Source organism: Eschscholzia californica, unplaced genomic scaffold, assembly GCF_041429995.1.
Source record: "Eschscholzia californica isolate CP2 unplaced genomic scaffold, dmEscCali1.0.p SCAF_4, whole genome shotgun sequence".
Classification (NCBI taxonomy): Eukaryota; Viridiplantae; Streptophyta; class Magnoliopsida; order Ranunculales; family Papaveraceae; genus Eschscholzia; species Eschscholzia californica.
The window spans coordinates 33,125,482-33,141,282 of NW_028238461.1; the positions used below are offsets into that span (position 1 = coordinate 33,125,482).

Here is a 15,801-nt window from a genome sequence, read left to right on the forward strand (position 1 = left end):
GTCGAAGTCTGGGAATCCATGATAATAAACCTATAACTATGTACGGTCCAATCGAATGGATTGATATAAAACTAGTCTAGATTCCTAAGGTGGACGCTCATAAGCACTACGTATGTCCGGAGATAATACTTAGTCAAACAAACTTCCTAAACGACTAAAACTGTAACACCCCTATTTTCTATATATATCAAATTAGGTGGAAATAACAAAACTCTAGGTCAATTTGGGGTTGGGCCTAATATGAAGAGTAAGTTAGTGTGGGCTTGAGCATCTTAAAATAGAAGTGGGTTAGAAGGAAAACTAGGGTTGCTTGAGTTAATTATATAAAAAGGGGTCTAGAGCTCTTTTTGTATTCTTTGGAGAAGATTTTGATGAATAAGTTGAAGAAATCTATGTATTGTTTATGTTATGGTTAGTATATCTTCTTAATCTTCAACAAGCCACTCTTAGTGAATGAAGAATGGATAAAGAAGAAAAGAGGTAGAGATGGAGTTCTCTAGAGAGAGAAAGAGGCATGATTGTGGTCTTGATGTCATCTAAGGCAAAAGAGGTAGATTTCCTATCTCCTAATTCTTTTGTAGGCTTTTCAATTTATTCCATGATAGGTTTAGTATTGTTAATCACATAAGTTTTATAAAGAATGATTGAATGATTTAGATATTAGTTCTATCTTGAATTCCAAAAAAGTATCTATATAGGACAATATTTTGATCTAAATTCAAAATTAGATCTAGATTGATTGGTAAGGAATCTAGCTGTCTATCTTATAGGGTTGTAAAGGTATGTTTGTCTACTTTCTAGTGGTTCAAATGGTGAGTTAATTGGAGTTCCGAGCGAGGAGTTACAATAGTTTTCGTACGAGGTGTCAGAGCAGTCCCTACTGTATTTCTGTCTAGATTAAAAGTAAATCTGGTATTGATTGATAATGAGTCTCGGTGTGTATCTTATATAGTTGGAAAGGTTTGTTTGTCTAATGGTTAGTTAATTGGAGTTCCTAGCGAGGAGTTATAATAGTTTTCGTACGAGGTGTCACATCAGTCCCTACTGTATTTCGGTCTAGATTAAAATTAGATCGGATATTGATTGGTAATGAATCTCGGTGTGTATCTTATATGGTTGGAAAGGTCTGTTTGTCTACTTTCTAGTGGTTCAAACGGTGAGTTAATTGAAGTTCCGAATGAGGAGTTATAATAGTTTTTGTACTAGGTGTCGATACAATCTCTAATAAGCGAATTGATTGAGATAATTCACATGGTTTCTATTCTTTAAGCAATGTATTTCCTAGGTATATGATACCTTATATTGGTGAGTCTATATTCGTTAACTATTATTGTTATTTGTTTGTTTGAGGTTGTGATCCACGTGAGGATCTATTATGAGCATCATCCATTTTGACTTGCCATGTGTTGTTGGCTTGAATGGTTTGGTGAACTTGTTTGTAATTCTTTTGTAGAGCCAATGTTTGTAGTGTGATGCTATTATGATTGTATGATGCTATTATGTGTGTGATGCGATGGATGTGATGGAGGGTTGAATGAGTTTATGTGGTTGGTTCGACCCTCTCTACAGGAGGTGATGTAGGTATGGAGCGTATGGGGTCGGCGCTAACACAATGGATGACCTTGTGGACCACACTCTCATTCGACTTATGTTTGTTGTATGACGCTATTATGTGTGTGATGTGATGGAGGGTTGTATGAGTTTATGTGGTTGGTTCGACCCTCTCTACCGGAGGTGATGTAGGTATGGAGCGTATGGGGTCGGCGCTAATACAATGGATGACCATGTGGACCACACTCTCATTCGACTTATGTTTGTTGTATGATGCTATTATGTGTGTGATGTGATGGAGGGTTGTATGAGTTTATGTGGTTGGTTCGACCCTCTCTACCGGAGGCGATGTAGGTATGGAGCGTATGGGGTCGGCGCTAACACAATGGATGACCTTGTGGACAACACTCTCATTCAACTTATGTTTGTTGTATGATGCTATTATGTGTGTGATAATGGAGTTGATGGAGGGTCGTATGAGTTTATTTGGTTGGTTCGGCCCTCTCTACCGAATGTGATCTAGGTATGGAGCGTATGAGGTCGGCGCTAAAATAATGAATGACCTTGTGGACCACACTCTCATACAACGTGGACACCAACTTGTCATATCATTCGATGAGAGTTGGATGATTGTGTCTTATGGCATAATGTTTTGTCGTCAAGTTAGGGTTCTATAAAGGTCTATCTTGGTGAATAGTGTGATCTTTTTATATCTATTGAAAAAAAGAAAGATTATTATCACTAGAGCTAATATTGGATTAGAATATTAGGACATTGAAAGCCTAATAACCAAGAACATAAATTACTAATTTCTACATGCGTGTGGTAAATCTCGTTGTATTATGTAAGTTGTCACGTTAAATTTCAGATAACGCCAATAATGAATATGAATGAAATACTTCCTTGATTGGGGATTGAGCTTGCCTACCCGTTTGAGGAAATCTACTGCAGTTGGGTTTTAACCCAGCTATTTTATTTTTTTCAGGTATTGATTGTGCACTCATGTTAGGCGTCGCTCGTGGATCCAGTTTGAAGGTATCAAATCTTCGATTTCAAGGCGGTTGGCTTGAGATTTGGGATTTGGGGCGCTACAAAAACCGAATCATCGAAAATGTCGTCTAGTCGCCTAACTATGTGAAGTGCATGGCAAGACACATGAAATTTGAATCTAGACTACGATTGATATCGATCACTTTGCCTAATCGATTAACTATGCGAAGTACTTTATAAGACACATGAAAAACGATTGAAACAAGTAATCAAAATAAGAGAACATCAATTTATTATCAAAACATTAAATCATATTAAACATAATCACGAATTCATCACATTTCATCTCATCAATGACACACGAGAGTTAGCTAAAATATTGAATGAATAATAAATGGAAAGAAAATGATGAGAGAATCCCCCTTTTTCGATGTGGTTCGAGGCTAAGATCGTCGGAAAATATGAATCTTTAAGGTGCGGCCGATCTCCCCTAAGCAAATTCTGGGTTCCCCATAGCGACCATCATCATCTTCTCTATTTAGAACTCAACCTCCATTATAGCTAAACCCTAGTTTTCTCTCTCTAGCAATCTTCAACCAAAATTAAATCAAACCACTTGGAAAGCTAGCCAAGATGAGGGGAACAAAAGCCCTAAGGTTTTGGACCAAAATAATGACCGGAAACCTCTTGAAAATCCGGCAAGGATATGTCTAAATCCGGCCAAATCAAAGATCCGGCCAAACAAGATCCGGCCGAGCCAAGGTGCGGCTGTCCCTAGGTGTCCCGAGCAAGATGGTATGCAGCCCGAGCTCGGAACTCTACCCGAGCTGCTGTTGCAGCAGCTCCCCGAGTGCTGTTCCGGCCGGAGCTTGCACCAGCCCGAGCCAGGAAGCTGCTGCCAGCGTGAAGAGGCTGCTGTCTGGTTGCCATCACGAGCGTGTGCACGCGTCCCCTTGCTGCCGTCTAGTGTTGGTAGATGAAGCAACAGCCCGAGCTGCTACCATGGAGCTCGGGTTGTTGTTGTCCCACGTCTCGAGCTCGTGCCGCCTAGTCTTGGCCGACCCCCTTCTTCCTTTCTCTTTTTCTCTCTCTATCAAGCTTCCAACTCCCAGAACAAGAAACCCTAGAACCCCTTTCTCCCTCACTTGCTTGGTAGCTTGGTAAAGAAGATGAATAGTAGAATAGGATCCCTTTAGACTACTTCAGACCCTTGACTTTGTCCATCATTAAAGACTCTTGACTTGGACCAAAAAGGGTGCCCACAAAATCTCTATTGTTCTCTTCCTCTTTGGGCTCTTGGGGTTGGGCTTCTTTCTAAAGCAAGGGAGTACCTTCATCTTGTCTCTACATTTAGAACCAAGGGGGTGCCTTCATAGAACCCTTGTTCCAAGACCGAACCTCGGCTTCTTTCATTCACAACTTCTTCGTCCGAACTCGGAATTGACTTCCGTTTTAACCGTTGGACCCGCCATTGACTCCACTTGTTGTTTGACTTCGGATTTTGACCAAAATGACCAAAAGACCCCTGGTTCTCTTTTCGTCTCTTTTTTCCGCATGAGATGAAAATGTGATAATTCGCTTTCTTTATTCCGAATTAGACGCCAAACCCCAAAAAAACTACCTAGTAATAAAAACACATAAATAGTTAGAAATAAAACTCAAAAAGAACTAACTCATCAAAGTTAAGTGACCTAAATGTGGCATTTTCACGCCACATCACTTTATTCTTCTCTTTATTGCCTCTTTGCCTTTTGAGAGAGGCTATTACTCTTCCTCTTCTGCTATAAATAGCCTCCTTGTGTTTGAGTTTCTTCCATGAACAATTCTTCTAACTGTTCTTTGTCTTTTGAGGATTTCTGATTGGCCCCTCTACTTCGATAACTTTGAGATGAGGCCCCTGTTCGAGTTCATAGTTGGTATTTTGTTGGTGGATGCTTTTCCGATAATGGTGATTGTTAAGGGTAACTTTTCCGACAATGGAGATAGTTAAGTTACCCGGGATGCCAATTTGGGTCTAGCTCCCAAGATGGAAGTGGGCTAGATTCACTCTAGGCTCCATTATTGGTCGGAGACTTCTTTCTTTCGACTAAGGCCTCTTCTTATTCGCTTGCCATGGGGATTCTTCCTGAGGTTGATTGACAGTCAATCTTTCATGCGGCGATGCTCTGAATTGGAGGAATCTCCTTTTGATCATTTCCTTTGCTCTTTTAATGTTTTCTTTCCCTAAACTGCTTTTCCCTTTCTCTTGCAATTTCTTCTGTAATAGATGTCGATCATTCAGATCGGTTTGGATGTACTTACTTTGTAATTTTTTGTAATTGGTGTTGTTTCAGAATGAATGATTATAATTAAAGAGTTGTTTCCCTTCCTGCATAATAATTCTCAACTCAAACCCAGGTGTTAGTGGGTTAATATAATCCTAAGCTTACTAATGCAATTTTCCTAGCTTAATACGCATGCTCTGAATGATCACTTCTGCAAAAAACAAAGTTTAAGTGAGATCTACTCTAGTATGACCTAACTTACTAACTCCTCCTGCAAATAGAACCCAAATTAGCCCTGTACAATCGTATCTGAGTGGCTTCGAAGTTTCCCTAGGGCCCCTTGACCGCTAGTCGTGGCTCTTGCTGCCAGGGTTGTTTCGTCGACTTGAGCACGACTAGTTTAACTAAGACTTCTCCTTAGGCCCCTAGTCGTGGCTCTCGCTACCAGGGCTGTTTCGTCGGCTTGATCATGACTAGTTTAAGCAGGAGTTCTCCTTGGGCCCCTGGTCGTGACTCTCGCTACCAGGGATGTTTCGTCGGCTTGAGCACGACTAGCTTAACTAGAACTTCTTCTAGGGCCCTTGGTTGTGGCTCTTGCTACCAGGGCTATTTTGTCGTCTTTATCACGACTAGTTTAACTAGGACTTTTCCTTGGGCCCCTGGTCGTGGCTTTCGCTACCAGGGTTGTTTTGTCGGCTTGAGCACGACTAGTTTAACTAGGATTTCTCCTTGGGCCCCTGGTTGTGGCTTCCGCTACCAGGGTTGTACTTGAGCAAAGTAAGTTTAACTAAGAGTTCGCCTCGGGGCCCCTGGTTGTTGCCTTCGCTAGCAGGATTGTCCGTTTTGCTTTAGCAAAGTGAGTTTAACTAGGACTCCTCCTCGGGGGCCCCTAGTCGTGGCCTTCGCTACCAGGGCTACCTGTTTTGCTCGCATACAATGAGTTTAACTAGGACTCCTCCTTAGATAATACTTATTTTCTGAAAAAGCATTATTTATTAAGCGGCTCATGGTGTCACGTCTCAGCCTATTGGCTTATAAAAGAGAATTGGTAATATTAGAAAGTTATTCCTAGTACCTGGGCGACCGTCGTAGGTTCATCATAGAAGACTCCTTCTCTGACAGTGGTCTGTGTTGTTCCTCATTTCTTGTAGTTTTTGGTTGAAATTAGGTAGCATTGTCTTGCCGTTTCTTGGCTTTCCCAGACCGTTCCTACGAGGTTTGTGCCCGGGATCTGGACTTTCATCATTAAATGATTTATGGAGATACCAACCCCCGATTTGTTCAGGAAATTCCTCCCTCATATGATATTTTAAGCGTGGAGCTTGTCGATCACGGCGAATTTTAACATCATGGCCTTGCTAGTCACTCCATCCCCAATTAGTATTTGCAGCGCCACTATCCCGTCCGTTTTGACTTTATTGTCACCGAACGCTATCCAATACGCTATAAGGTATAACTTTTCGTGGATTTACCTTGAGTTTGTGGAGGCACGCCTTACTAATGACTTCAGTTGAGCTTCCAGTGTCGACCAAAATCGTCTGACGTTCCAGCCTGCCATCACAACTGTAATAACTAACGGATCAGTATGAGGGACGATTACTCTTTCCAAGCCGTCGTCCGTAAAGATGATGGGCGGTGTTTCGAGTTTGTTGCCACACTCATCCTGCTTGTTTTCCCCATCTTTGTCGAAGGTCGGGCCTCCAGCTATGGAACTAATGTTACACATAGTTTCCGGGCATTGTCTCTCGTTGTTTGAATGCTTTTCCTTTTGACCAAACTCTTCCCTTCGTTCCAGTCTTTCCATCATGGCTTCCAATGCATCGTCGAGTTCTCGTATCAATTCTGACACGCGCTGCATCGACGAGGATAACTCTTCTTGCTGCGCGAGCTCTTTTGTCAGGTTTTCTGATTCTCTATCTAGTTTTCCGGTTAAGTCTAACATGTACCGCGTCCTTGGTTCGTTGACCCATTCGATACCATCCCTTAGTCTTTTTAAGACATTTGATTTGAGGTGATCGCGTCGATGGTCGAAATCAATCGTCCGCGTACTGCTTAGATGTTGGGTTTTACACCTTTCTACTAGTGTTTATAGCAGAAATAAGACATCTAATGTCTACACTAGTATTCCCAGGATCACATGCATAAGCCTATAATAATACTAAGTAAAACTAGAAAGATAAATACCTTATTCGCTAGTTTTCTCTTGAACATTTCCAATTGCTTATGAGAAGATCAAGAGCTTCAAACGTAGCACCTCTACTTGGGACACGAGCAATCAACTTGATCTTCCACCTTGTTGTTTAGCTAGAACACCAATGGTGGTTGGAAGAAGAACTCCTTTCTTCTTGACTAGATAGATAGTTAATGGGAATTAGCTCACTTTCTCCTCTCTACTTGATATGGTAGAGTAAGAAGGCTTAGAGAGAAATTCCACACCTTATTCTATGCCCTAAAAGTGTTTATATAGAACCCTAATGAGAATACACCTCCTTAAAGGTTTCCTAAAACACCCTTTAGAATAAGATTTAAGGAAATAGTCGAAAATAGCATCTAATGATATTTTCTCAATTCACTAATGAGGAGGTGTCCAAACACCACTAAAGTTTGCATGCATACTAATAGATATGTCAGAAATCTCCCCTCAGAATTTCAGCCCAATCCGGGCACTAGAAGTGCCCGAATCGGCTAAGGCCCAAAAACCCTATTTTTGGCCTTTTTGTACTATCTTTGCCTAATTCCTTTTTAGGCCTATGAGATATGTTTATGGGACATTCCCATTGTTATATCTCACTCCAACTAGTCATATCCTAGATCAATTTGAGACTCTTATGTGTAACCCGTTGTAGGATCCGATCGAAGGTAGCCGCGAATTACTTCGTAATTCGACGATCGTAGTTGGTCTCCAGTTACAACTCTACGATCCCTAAATCATTCGGACTTGATGATCTTCCACATAAATTGTCCCATCCGACAAGTTGTTCGCATTGTCACCTTAGTCGAAGGACATCTCCTTCAACTCCTTCAGACTCCCACTTGGACTTAGAACAAGTACAATGTTCGATTCCCATGTCACTTAGTATCCCATCTGATATGTCACGTCATCCAGACTTTCTTGATCTCGAGTACAACTGTCAAAACAAATGGTTAACTTTTAATCCATTTGAGCACAGCCATGCATTTTCAGTTGTTGCTCATCAAGTGGCCCGAGGACACTGCATCCTAACATGGTTAGGAGGACATAATCCATTCTTGCGCTCTCACTCAACTTCATGTCTATCCTGTCCTTCCTAGTATCCATTTTTATAACCTCCTTTTACGGCGCGGCGTTTAACGGAACCAAAGTCAGACAATCCTTACATAAGATGAGCTGGGCACTCATGTTTTGAGGAATCTCTTCGATCTTGTCTTTATGAGAAGTTTGACGAATCATCATTCTTTGGATGAACTTCTCATGTTGTGGGTTATTCCAGCGTATAATCCCTATTATGCACTCACGTAGTCGAATCGAATACACTATTCCTATAGCCCATGAAACTGCGCTATCCTATCGACTCCTGTACTAGTCTTCGTGAGTCATTGTTGTCCATGCAATGACCTGAACTAGGGAATTGATAATGAATCACTCCAAGTTCACTTAGTAGGGTTTCATTCATCAGATCACGTAGACAAGCCTGAGTGCTTTCTTTATCTACGGACTGTCTCTTAAATACCAAACCAAAATTTAAGGACAAAAATAAAATTTCTTTTATTTTATTTATCGAATGTAAGTAATTAGGTACATAAACTCTTTTATGAATCCAAATTACATTTGTTGCCATTCCCCAATGCGCTTTATACCAATGCCCCTCATGTGTGAATCATGTTTGGGCTGAGGTAACGGTTTAGTCAACGGATTTGCAACATTGTCATCCGTGTGAACCTTGCAAATGACCACATCTTTTCTCTCTATGATTTCTCTAATCAAGTGGTACTTCCTTTGGATATGCTTGGATTTTTGGTGTGCTCTTGGTTCCTTGGCTTGGGCTATCGCTCCACTGTTGTCACAATAGAGAGTCACTCCCTCTTCTATGCCAGGTACGACACCAAGTTCTATCATGAACTTCTTTATCCAAACTCCTTCCTTTGCAGCTTCTGAGGCCGTTAGGTATTCTGCTTCAGTGGTAGAGTCTGCAATTGTGCTCTGCTTGGAACTTTTCCAACTCACTGCTCCTCCATTCAGAAAGTAGACGTAACCGGACTGCGATTTGAAGTCATCTCTATCCGTCTAAAAGCTTGCATCCATATGGCCTACAACCTTTAGAGTATCTTCCCCGCCATATGCCAGGAAGTGATCCTTAGTCCTTAGGTACTTTAGAATATTCTTGGCTGCGCACCAGTGCGCTTCACCTGGATTTGACTGGTAACGGCTGCACTTGCTCAAGGTATATGAAACATCTGGGCGAGTGCAGATCATGGTGTACATGATAGATCCTATTGCCGAAGCATAAGGTATTTTCATCATGTGTGCTAGCTCATCAGGACTCATAGGACACTGATCTTTGCTAAGCACTATGCCATGTATCATGGGAAGGAATCCTCTTTTGGAGTTTGTCACCTCGAACCGTTGAAGAATCTTATCTATATAAGTTTCTTGACTGAGTCCGATCATCCTCCTTGATCTATCTCTATAGATCTTGATTCCTAATATGTATTCTGCCTCCCCTAGGTCCTTCATAGAGAAGCATTTCCGGAGCCCGTCTTTAATTGATTCCAACATCGGAATATTGTTTCCTATGATTAATATGTCATCGACATAAAGGACTAAGAAAACTAGGTTGCTCCCAATAACCTTCTTGTAAATAAAAGACTCTTCTGCATTCTTGAGAAATCCAAATTCTTTGATTTTCTCATCGAATCGAAGATTCCAACTCCGGCTTGCTTGCTTGAGTCCATAAATGGATTTGTTAAGCTTGCAAACTTTTCCAGCATTTTTGGAATCTACAAAACCTTCGGGATGTGTCATGTACACATCCTCTTCCAAGTATCCGTTTAGGAAGGCGGTTTTGACATCCATTTGCCAAATCTCATAATCATAATGAGCTGCAATTCCTAGAATGATCCGAATGGATTTTAGCATTGCGATAGGTGAAAAGGTTTCATCATAGTCTATACTCTGAATCTGTTTGTATCCTTTTGCCACGAGTCTAGTTTTGAAAACTTTAACGTTTCCATCCTTGTCAATTTTACTTTGAAAACCCATTTGCATCTGATTGGTGTTGCTCCATCGGGCAAATCGATCAAGTCCCATACTTGATTTTCTGACATGGAATCCATTTCCGATCTCATGGCCTTTAGCCATTTTTCGGAGTCGGGGCTCGTCATAGCTTGGTTGTAGGTACTCGACTCATTATCTTCTAACAGTAGGACATCTGTTTTCGGAGATAATTCCTAGAGCCTTTGAGATCTACGAGGGGCCTGAGCAACTTTTGGAGTTTTCTCAACTATTTGAGATGTCTCATGCGAATTTAATTCGACTTGTGCGGGAGGTTCCACGAGTTTCTCTATCTCGACCTCATTTTCCTCTTCCATACATTGTGGATAGATAGGAGCCGCTAAACCTCTTGATATCTCTATATCCGTGTTTATTTGTTGCTCATATCGAATTTCATCGATATCTACATTTCTCCCACTTGTCTGCTTGAAAGGGAATTCCTTTTCAAGGAAGACACCATCTCGAGCAACAAACACTTTGTTCTCAGATTCGAGGTAGAAGTAGTAACCCCTTGTCTCTTTTGAATAGCTCACAAAGAGACATTTGTCTGATTTGGGTGCGATTTTATCTCCTTGTAAACGTTTTACATAAACTTCGCATCCTAGACTTTGAGAAAAGACAACTTTGGAACCTTTCCAAACAATATCTCATATGGCGTCTTTTCTACAGCTTTTGACGGAGCTCGGTTAAGTGCGAAAGCAGCCGTTTCTAGAGCATACACCCATAACGTGTTCGGAAGATTTGCTAAACTCATCATAGATCGAAGGGTTATTTCCCAAATGTCCCCCAACTTTGTGACCAGCTTCCTGCCTGGCCCCCTAGATAAGCAAAAATACCCATATGGCCCCCTTTTTCCGTTATCTTTAACTTTCTATTACTCTCTCTCCTCCATGTCATTTTCTCTCTCTGCCACATCATTTGACCACGCCACATCATCATCTTCTCCGACAGGGGTCGCCGGCCGGCCAAGTTTCCGGCCGGCGACCTTCAAAATTTTTTTTATTCTCTCTCTTCTCTCTCTCTAAAAACTAAAATTATTTTTTATTTTTTTTAAACTCTCTTTCTCTCTACAGATCTAGAGAGAGCAGATCCATTGAAGGTCTGCGAATAGACCTTCAATGGATCTGTTCGCAGACCTTCAAAGGGTCTGTGAACATACCTTCAATGGATTTGCTCTTTCTTTCTCTCTAGATCTGTAGAGAGAGAGAGAGTTAAAAAAAATTAGTTTTTAGAGAGAGAGAGAATAAAAATAAAAATAAAAATAAAAATAAAAAATTGAAGGTCGCCAGCTGGAAATTTGGCCGGCCGGCGACCCCTGTCGGAGAAGATGATGATGTGGCGTGGTCAAATGATGTGGCAGAGAGAGAAAATGAGATGGAGGAGAGAGAGTAACGGAAAGTTAAAGATAACGGAAAAAGGGGGCCATATGGGTATTTTTGCTAATCTAGGGGGCCAGGCAGGAAGCTGGTCACAAAGTTGGGGGCCATTTGGGAAATAACCCTAGATCGAACCATGTCTAACAAGGTGTGATTTCTCCTTTCGGAAACACCATTCATCTGAGGCGTTCCTGGCGAAGTGAGTTGAGATACTATACCATAACTCCTAAGATGATCGTCAAATTCTTGACTCAAATATTCACCACCTCGATCGGATCGAATGACTTTTATTTTCTTGCCAAGTTGATCCTCTACTTCGCACTGAAATTGTTTGAACATGTCAAACAATTCGGACTTATGCCTCATCAAGTATATGTAACCATAACGAGTGAAGTCATCCGTGAACGTGATGAAGTAGCCATAGTTACCTCTCGTCGGAGTACTCATTAGTCCGCATACATCTATATGTATGAGTTCCAAAGGTTCTTTGGCTCGGTCTCCTTTTCCTTTAAAAGAAGACCTCGTCATTTTATCCATTAAACATGATTCGCATGTGTCATATGTACTAAATTACACAAACCTAGAAGTCTATGCTTATGGAGCTTCTTCATGCGTGTCATGTTAATGTGACCCAAACTACAATGCCAAAGGTAACTTGGATTCGAATCATCTGACCGTAGCCTTTTGGTTTCTATGTTAAAGACTTCGTTCTCAATATTCGTCATATAGAGACCGTTGTAACTTAGCACTGGTATAAAACATTTCACCTTTATATAAAGAACAATGCTGGTTTTTTATTAATAGGTGATATCCCTCTTTGTCTAACTCTGACACAGAGATAATGTTTCTGGAAATAGAGGGTACATAATAGCAATTATGAAGTTCTAAAACTAGACCAGTTTCTAAAGGTAGACTGAATGTTCCTACAGCTTTCGCAACAACCGTTGCTTTATTTTCTACTCGTAGGACAAGCTCCCTTGCAGATAAATACTTGATTCCCTTAAGGCCCTGCACATCAGAACTGATATGAGCACCACATCCGGTATCGAATACCCAGGATTGAGAATCAAATGTATTTTCTAAGTTAACTTCGATAACATAGATACCTTGGTCGGAACCGTGAGTTCCTTCCTTCTTCCCTTTGTTCTTCTGAATCAGTTGAAGTTCTTTATTTGATTCAGACATTCCAATGCCACTCCGGATTGCTTTGGAAGTCCCGTACTTCCTCAACCGTGATTTGTTTCGGGACATGTCCCTTAATCGACGAATGATTGTGTGCGCATCCATTTTCCTGAATCTCTTTTGAAGATTAGGCTCCATGGTGGCCAACATAAGACAAGTTACTGAAACTGATTTCATCCGGATACTTTTGGCCTGCTTTTGTTCCTCAACCTTTGAGTTCGCAGTTATCTTTGGAATAGGGGTATCCAGTACGCTTTCTTTGTTTGTGGACTTGAGAACAATTCTCAATCTCTTTTCCCAATCAAGGAAGTTATCCATGTTCAATTTGTCCTCATCGAGGATTGAACATAAGTTGAAAAGATTGATTTTCGCCATAGTAAAACTACATGAAACAGAAAAAGGATTTTGCTAAGTATTACATTCGATCATTTTTGCAAAAAGTCCTAAGTTTTTGCCACATTAGTCAAGATAAAACGTGTCCTTAAATGAATAATGCGATTCCGAGATCCCATCTCTCAAGGACTAAGCGCACTAGGGCCTTGACCTTGATTCCCATTGATTTAGGTGAGTGAACACTTTCACTGATCATACCATATGATTCTTGGTTGATGGATTACATGTTTAGTGTAAAATCCATCCTTTTGCCTCGAGTATCCAAGACTCTCTTGCTGATCTCGTTGAGTAAAACCATTTAGACATATAGGCCTCTTCTATAGGCCTACCCGCAATGACCCAAGGTAGAGGAGGTACTCTGCGAAGGCCGACCCACCTTCCTCGAACAAGGGCGCAAGGAGTGTCTTAATTTGGATAGGCACTATACTCAAAATTACTTTTAGGGACTTTTACGCTAGTCTGGCGTTTGTTTTAGTGAACTAATTAGCCTAACTAACATCCACGACATAAATCGTAAAAAGTAAGTAAACACGCGCGAGAAAGTAAATCAAGCACATATGGATCCTAGTATGACCCCTAACCTAGAAGATCTAATCTCCTTCGATTTGCTTCTTGTTTCGCCTTTTAGTTCGTCTAGATCTCCATCTTTGAACCTCCATTGATTTCTCCCACTCGCCTTTGGATTTCCTCCTTGAGTTTCTTCAATGGACTCATAAACCCTAAACTCTAATTACAAGAATCAAATAATTCGCAGATCGTGTAAACTTGAAATTAAAATTATTACAAATTATGCACCCATCCGTGCTTAAAACAAGAATAAGAAATAAATTCTATGGCCATACTAGTTTCCACATTCACATCACATGCAATCATATAATATATTTAAAGGCTAACAATTATATATGCATGTATATCCGGGAGATACTCTTGTCAACATCCATATGTCATGTATGGACCTTAAGTCTACATCAAAGGATTAGACTAATGGTGCGTCTTGGTTTGATTTTAAAATCCGATTTTAAAGAGAAATTCCGTTTGGGCCTTGAATGGCCCGGGTTAATTTCGGAAATATTTGGATTGGAATCCGGAGAAAATTTGGATAAAACTCCCACTCGAATGACGGTCCCTTTTCGTGGTCCGAAAAGCCTTGAAAAAGCCCGTGGCAAGTCCTAGACAAGTCCCGGCCTAAGCCCAAAAAGGGCTCGGACAAGGTCCGTACATGGCAAGGCCCATAGGGCCAGCATGTCCGGGTCGAGGCCTTTAGGCTTGATCTCGTCCTGGCCGGAGGCAGAACGCTAGTCCATGCCCCAGACGCGTCCTAGACGCATCTGGTGCTGGACCAGACCAGCACTAGGTGTCTCGGACCTGGTCCGAGACACCTAGGACCTCCCAGACGCATCTCCAAGACGCGTCCCAGACGCATCCTGGTTAAGCTGCTGGTCGCGTCTCCAGACGCGTCCACCAGCAGTCTGGGACGCGTCTTCCAAGCTGCTGGTCCGGCCAGGAAGCTTCATGGCCGGAACTATTGAGTTTCTAAAAACTCAATAGTTTCCAATTTTTTTGTGTTGCAATTCTAAATTGCTATTTCCAAAATTTGAAACACTTCTTAAATATCTCAAATTCTTTTTATAATAATTCTGAAATTTCCAAATTTTGTTTTTCACAAGAATCCAAAAACTTAAAACAACTCTTTTAATCAAACCAATTTGGATCAAAATTTTAGATTTTGAAACTCTTTTCAAGAACAAATTTTGAAATCTTTTGACAAATACTTGAATCTTATTCAAAATTAATCAAAATTTTGTGTTCAAAACACTTTTAAACACAATAATCTATCCAGAAAAACATGGAATTGGTCCAAAACTTAGATAAGATAGGCTAATTACAGGAGACTCTGACGCCACTGTTGGGTTTTACACTTCTACTAGTGTTTATAGCGGAAATAAGACATCTAATGTCTACACTAGTATTCCCAGGATCACACCCATAATAATACCTTGTCCGCATGGGAGGGCGTTCTTGGATGAAAAAAACCTCCGAGCTCGATTTTCGATCATTCTCGACTCCTCTCTCCTTATTACCTCCTTCCGGGCAATCCTTGCTCTCGAAGTTTGACCTGCAGTTGCTTCAGCTCTTGCTCTTTTTGTAATTCATATACTTCCAGCTGCTCGATTCCGGCTAGGAGTTGATCTGCACTGGGTCCTTCGGGTTTGGGGATGTGTGGACGATCCCAGTTCTGCGCCTCGACGTCGTTCGGAATGTTCTCTGCAAATATCTGGTGTCCAAGCCTTAATTCCTTGGTCCCAGATGAGAATACATTATTTGGCGCGGAGTAGAGCCTTCGAGCTGGGAGTTTGATTGCTTCTCTCCTTTCTTCCGATGTCGGATCCCTTTGGTAAATTTCGGCCTTACGGAGGCTTTCTTGCAATCGTTTTATCTCTTCCTCCTTTCGTGAGTGCTCCACTCTAAGCTGCTCGAGTTTCGCCATGAGTTCGACCATATTGGGGAGTATGTTCTGGGACTCGCGGGGGGTGTGTTCGTCTGAAGACATGTTTGCCTGAAGGGCTGAAGAAAAACGGTTAGTTTTGAGAGAGTGAGAGAGAGAATTCGGGTTACCGAATTGATGATATACTAGAGAGGTCCCCTCCTTCTAGCGCCAAATGCTGATGTCAAAAAACGGTCTTTCCGTTATCAGCATGAAAATAAGGGACTTGAAAGCGTGACAAAGTCCGTTAAGGTTATAGTTACATTAAGAGGGTTGTGCTTCTGGATTCCTACTGTGGCTCCTCTGCTC

The 15,801-nt window shown here is 41.3% G+C and overlaps 1 long non-coding RNA gene and 1 pseudogene across 1 annotated transcript; one reads left to right on the forward strand and one right to left on the reverse strand.

Moving 5' to 3' along the window:
• The first annotated feature begins 302 nt into the window (after nt 1-302).
• On the forward strand, nt 303-4,912 carry LOC147544199 (uncharacterized). Its single transcript, XR_015224017.1, has 2 exons — nt 303-550; nt 2,537-4,912. It is a non-coding gene; the product is annotated as an uncharacterized LOC147544199 (long non-coding RNA).
• Nucleotides 4,913-8,765: 3,853 nt separating this feature from the next.
• On the reverse strand, nt 8,766-9,306 carry LOC147544200 (secreted RxLR effector protein 161 pseudogene; annotated as a pseudogene).
• Nucleotides 9,307-15,801: the final 6,495 nt, after the last annotated feature.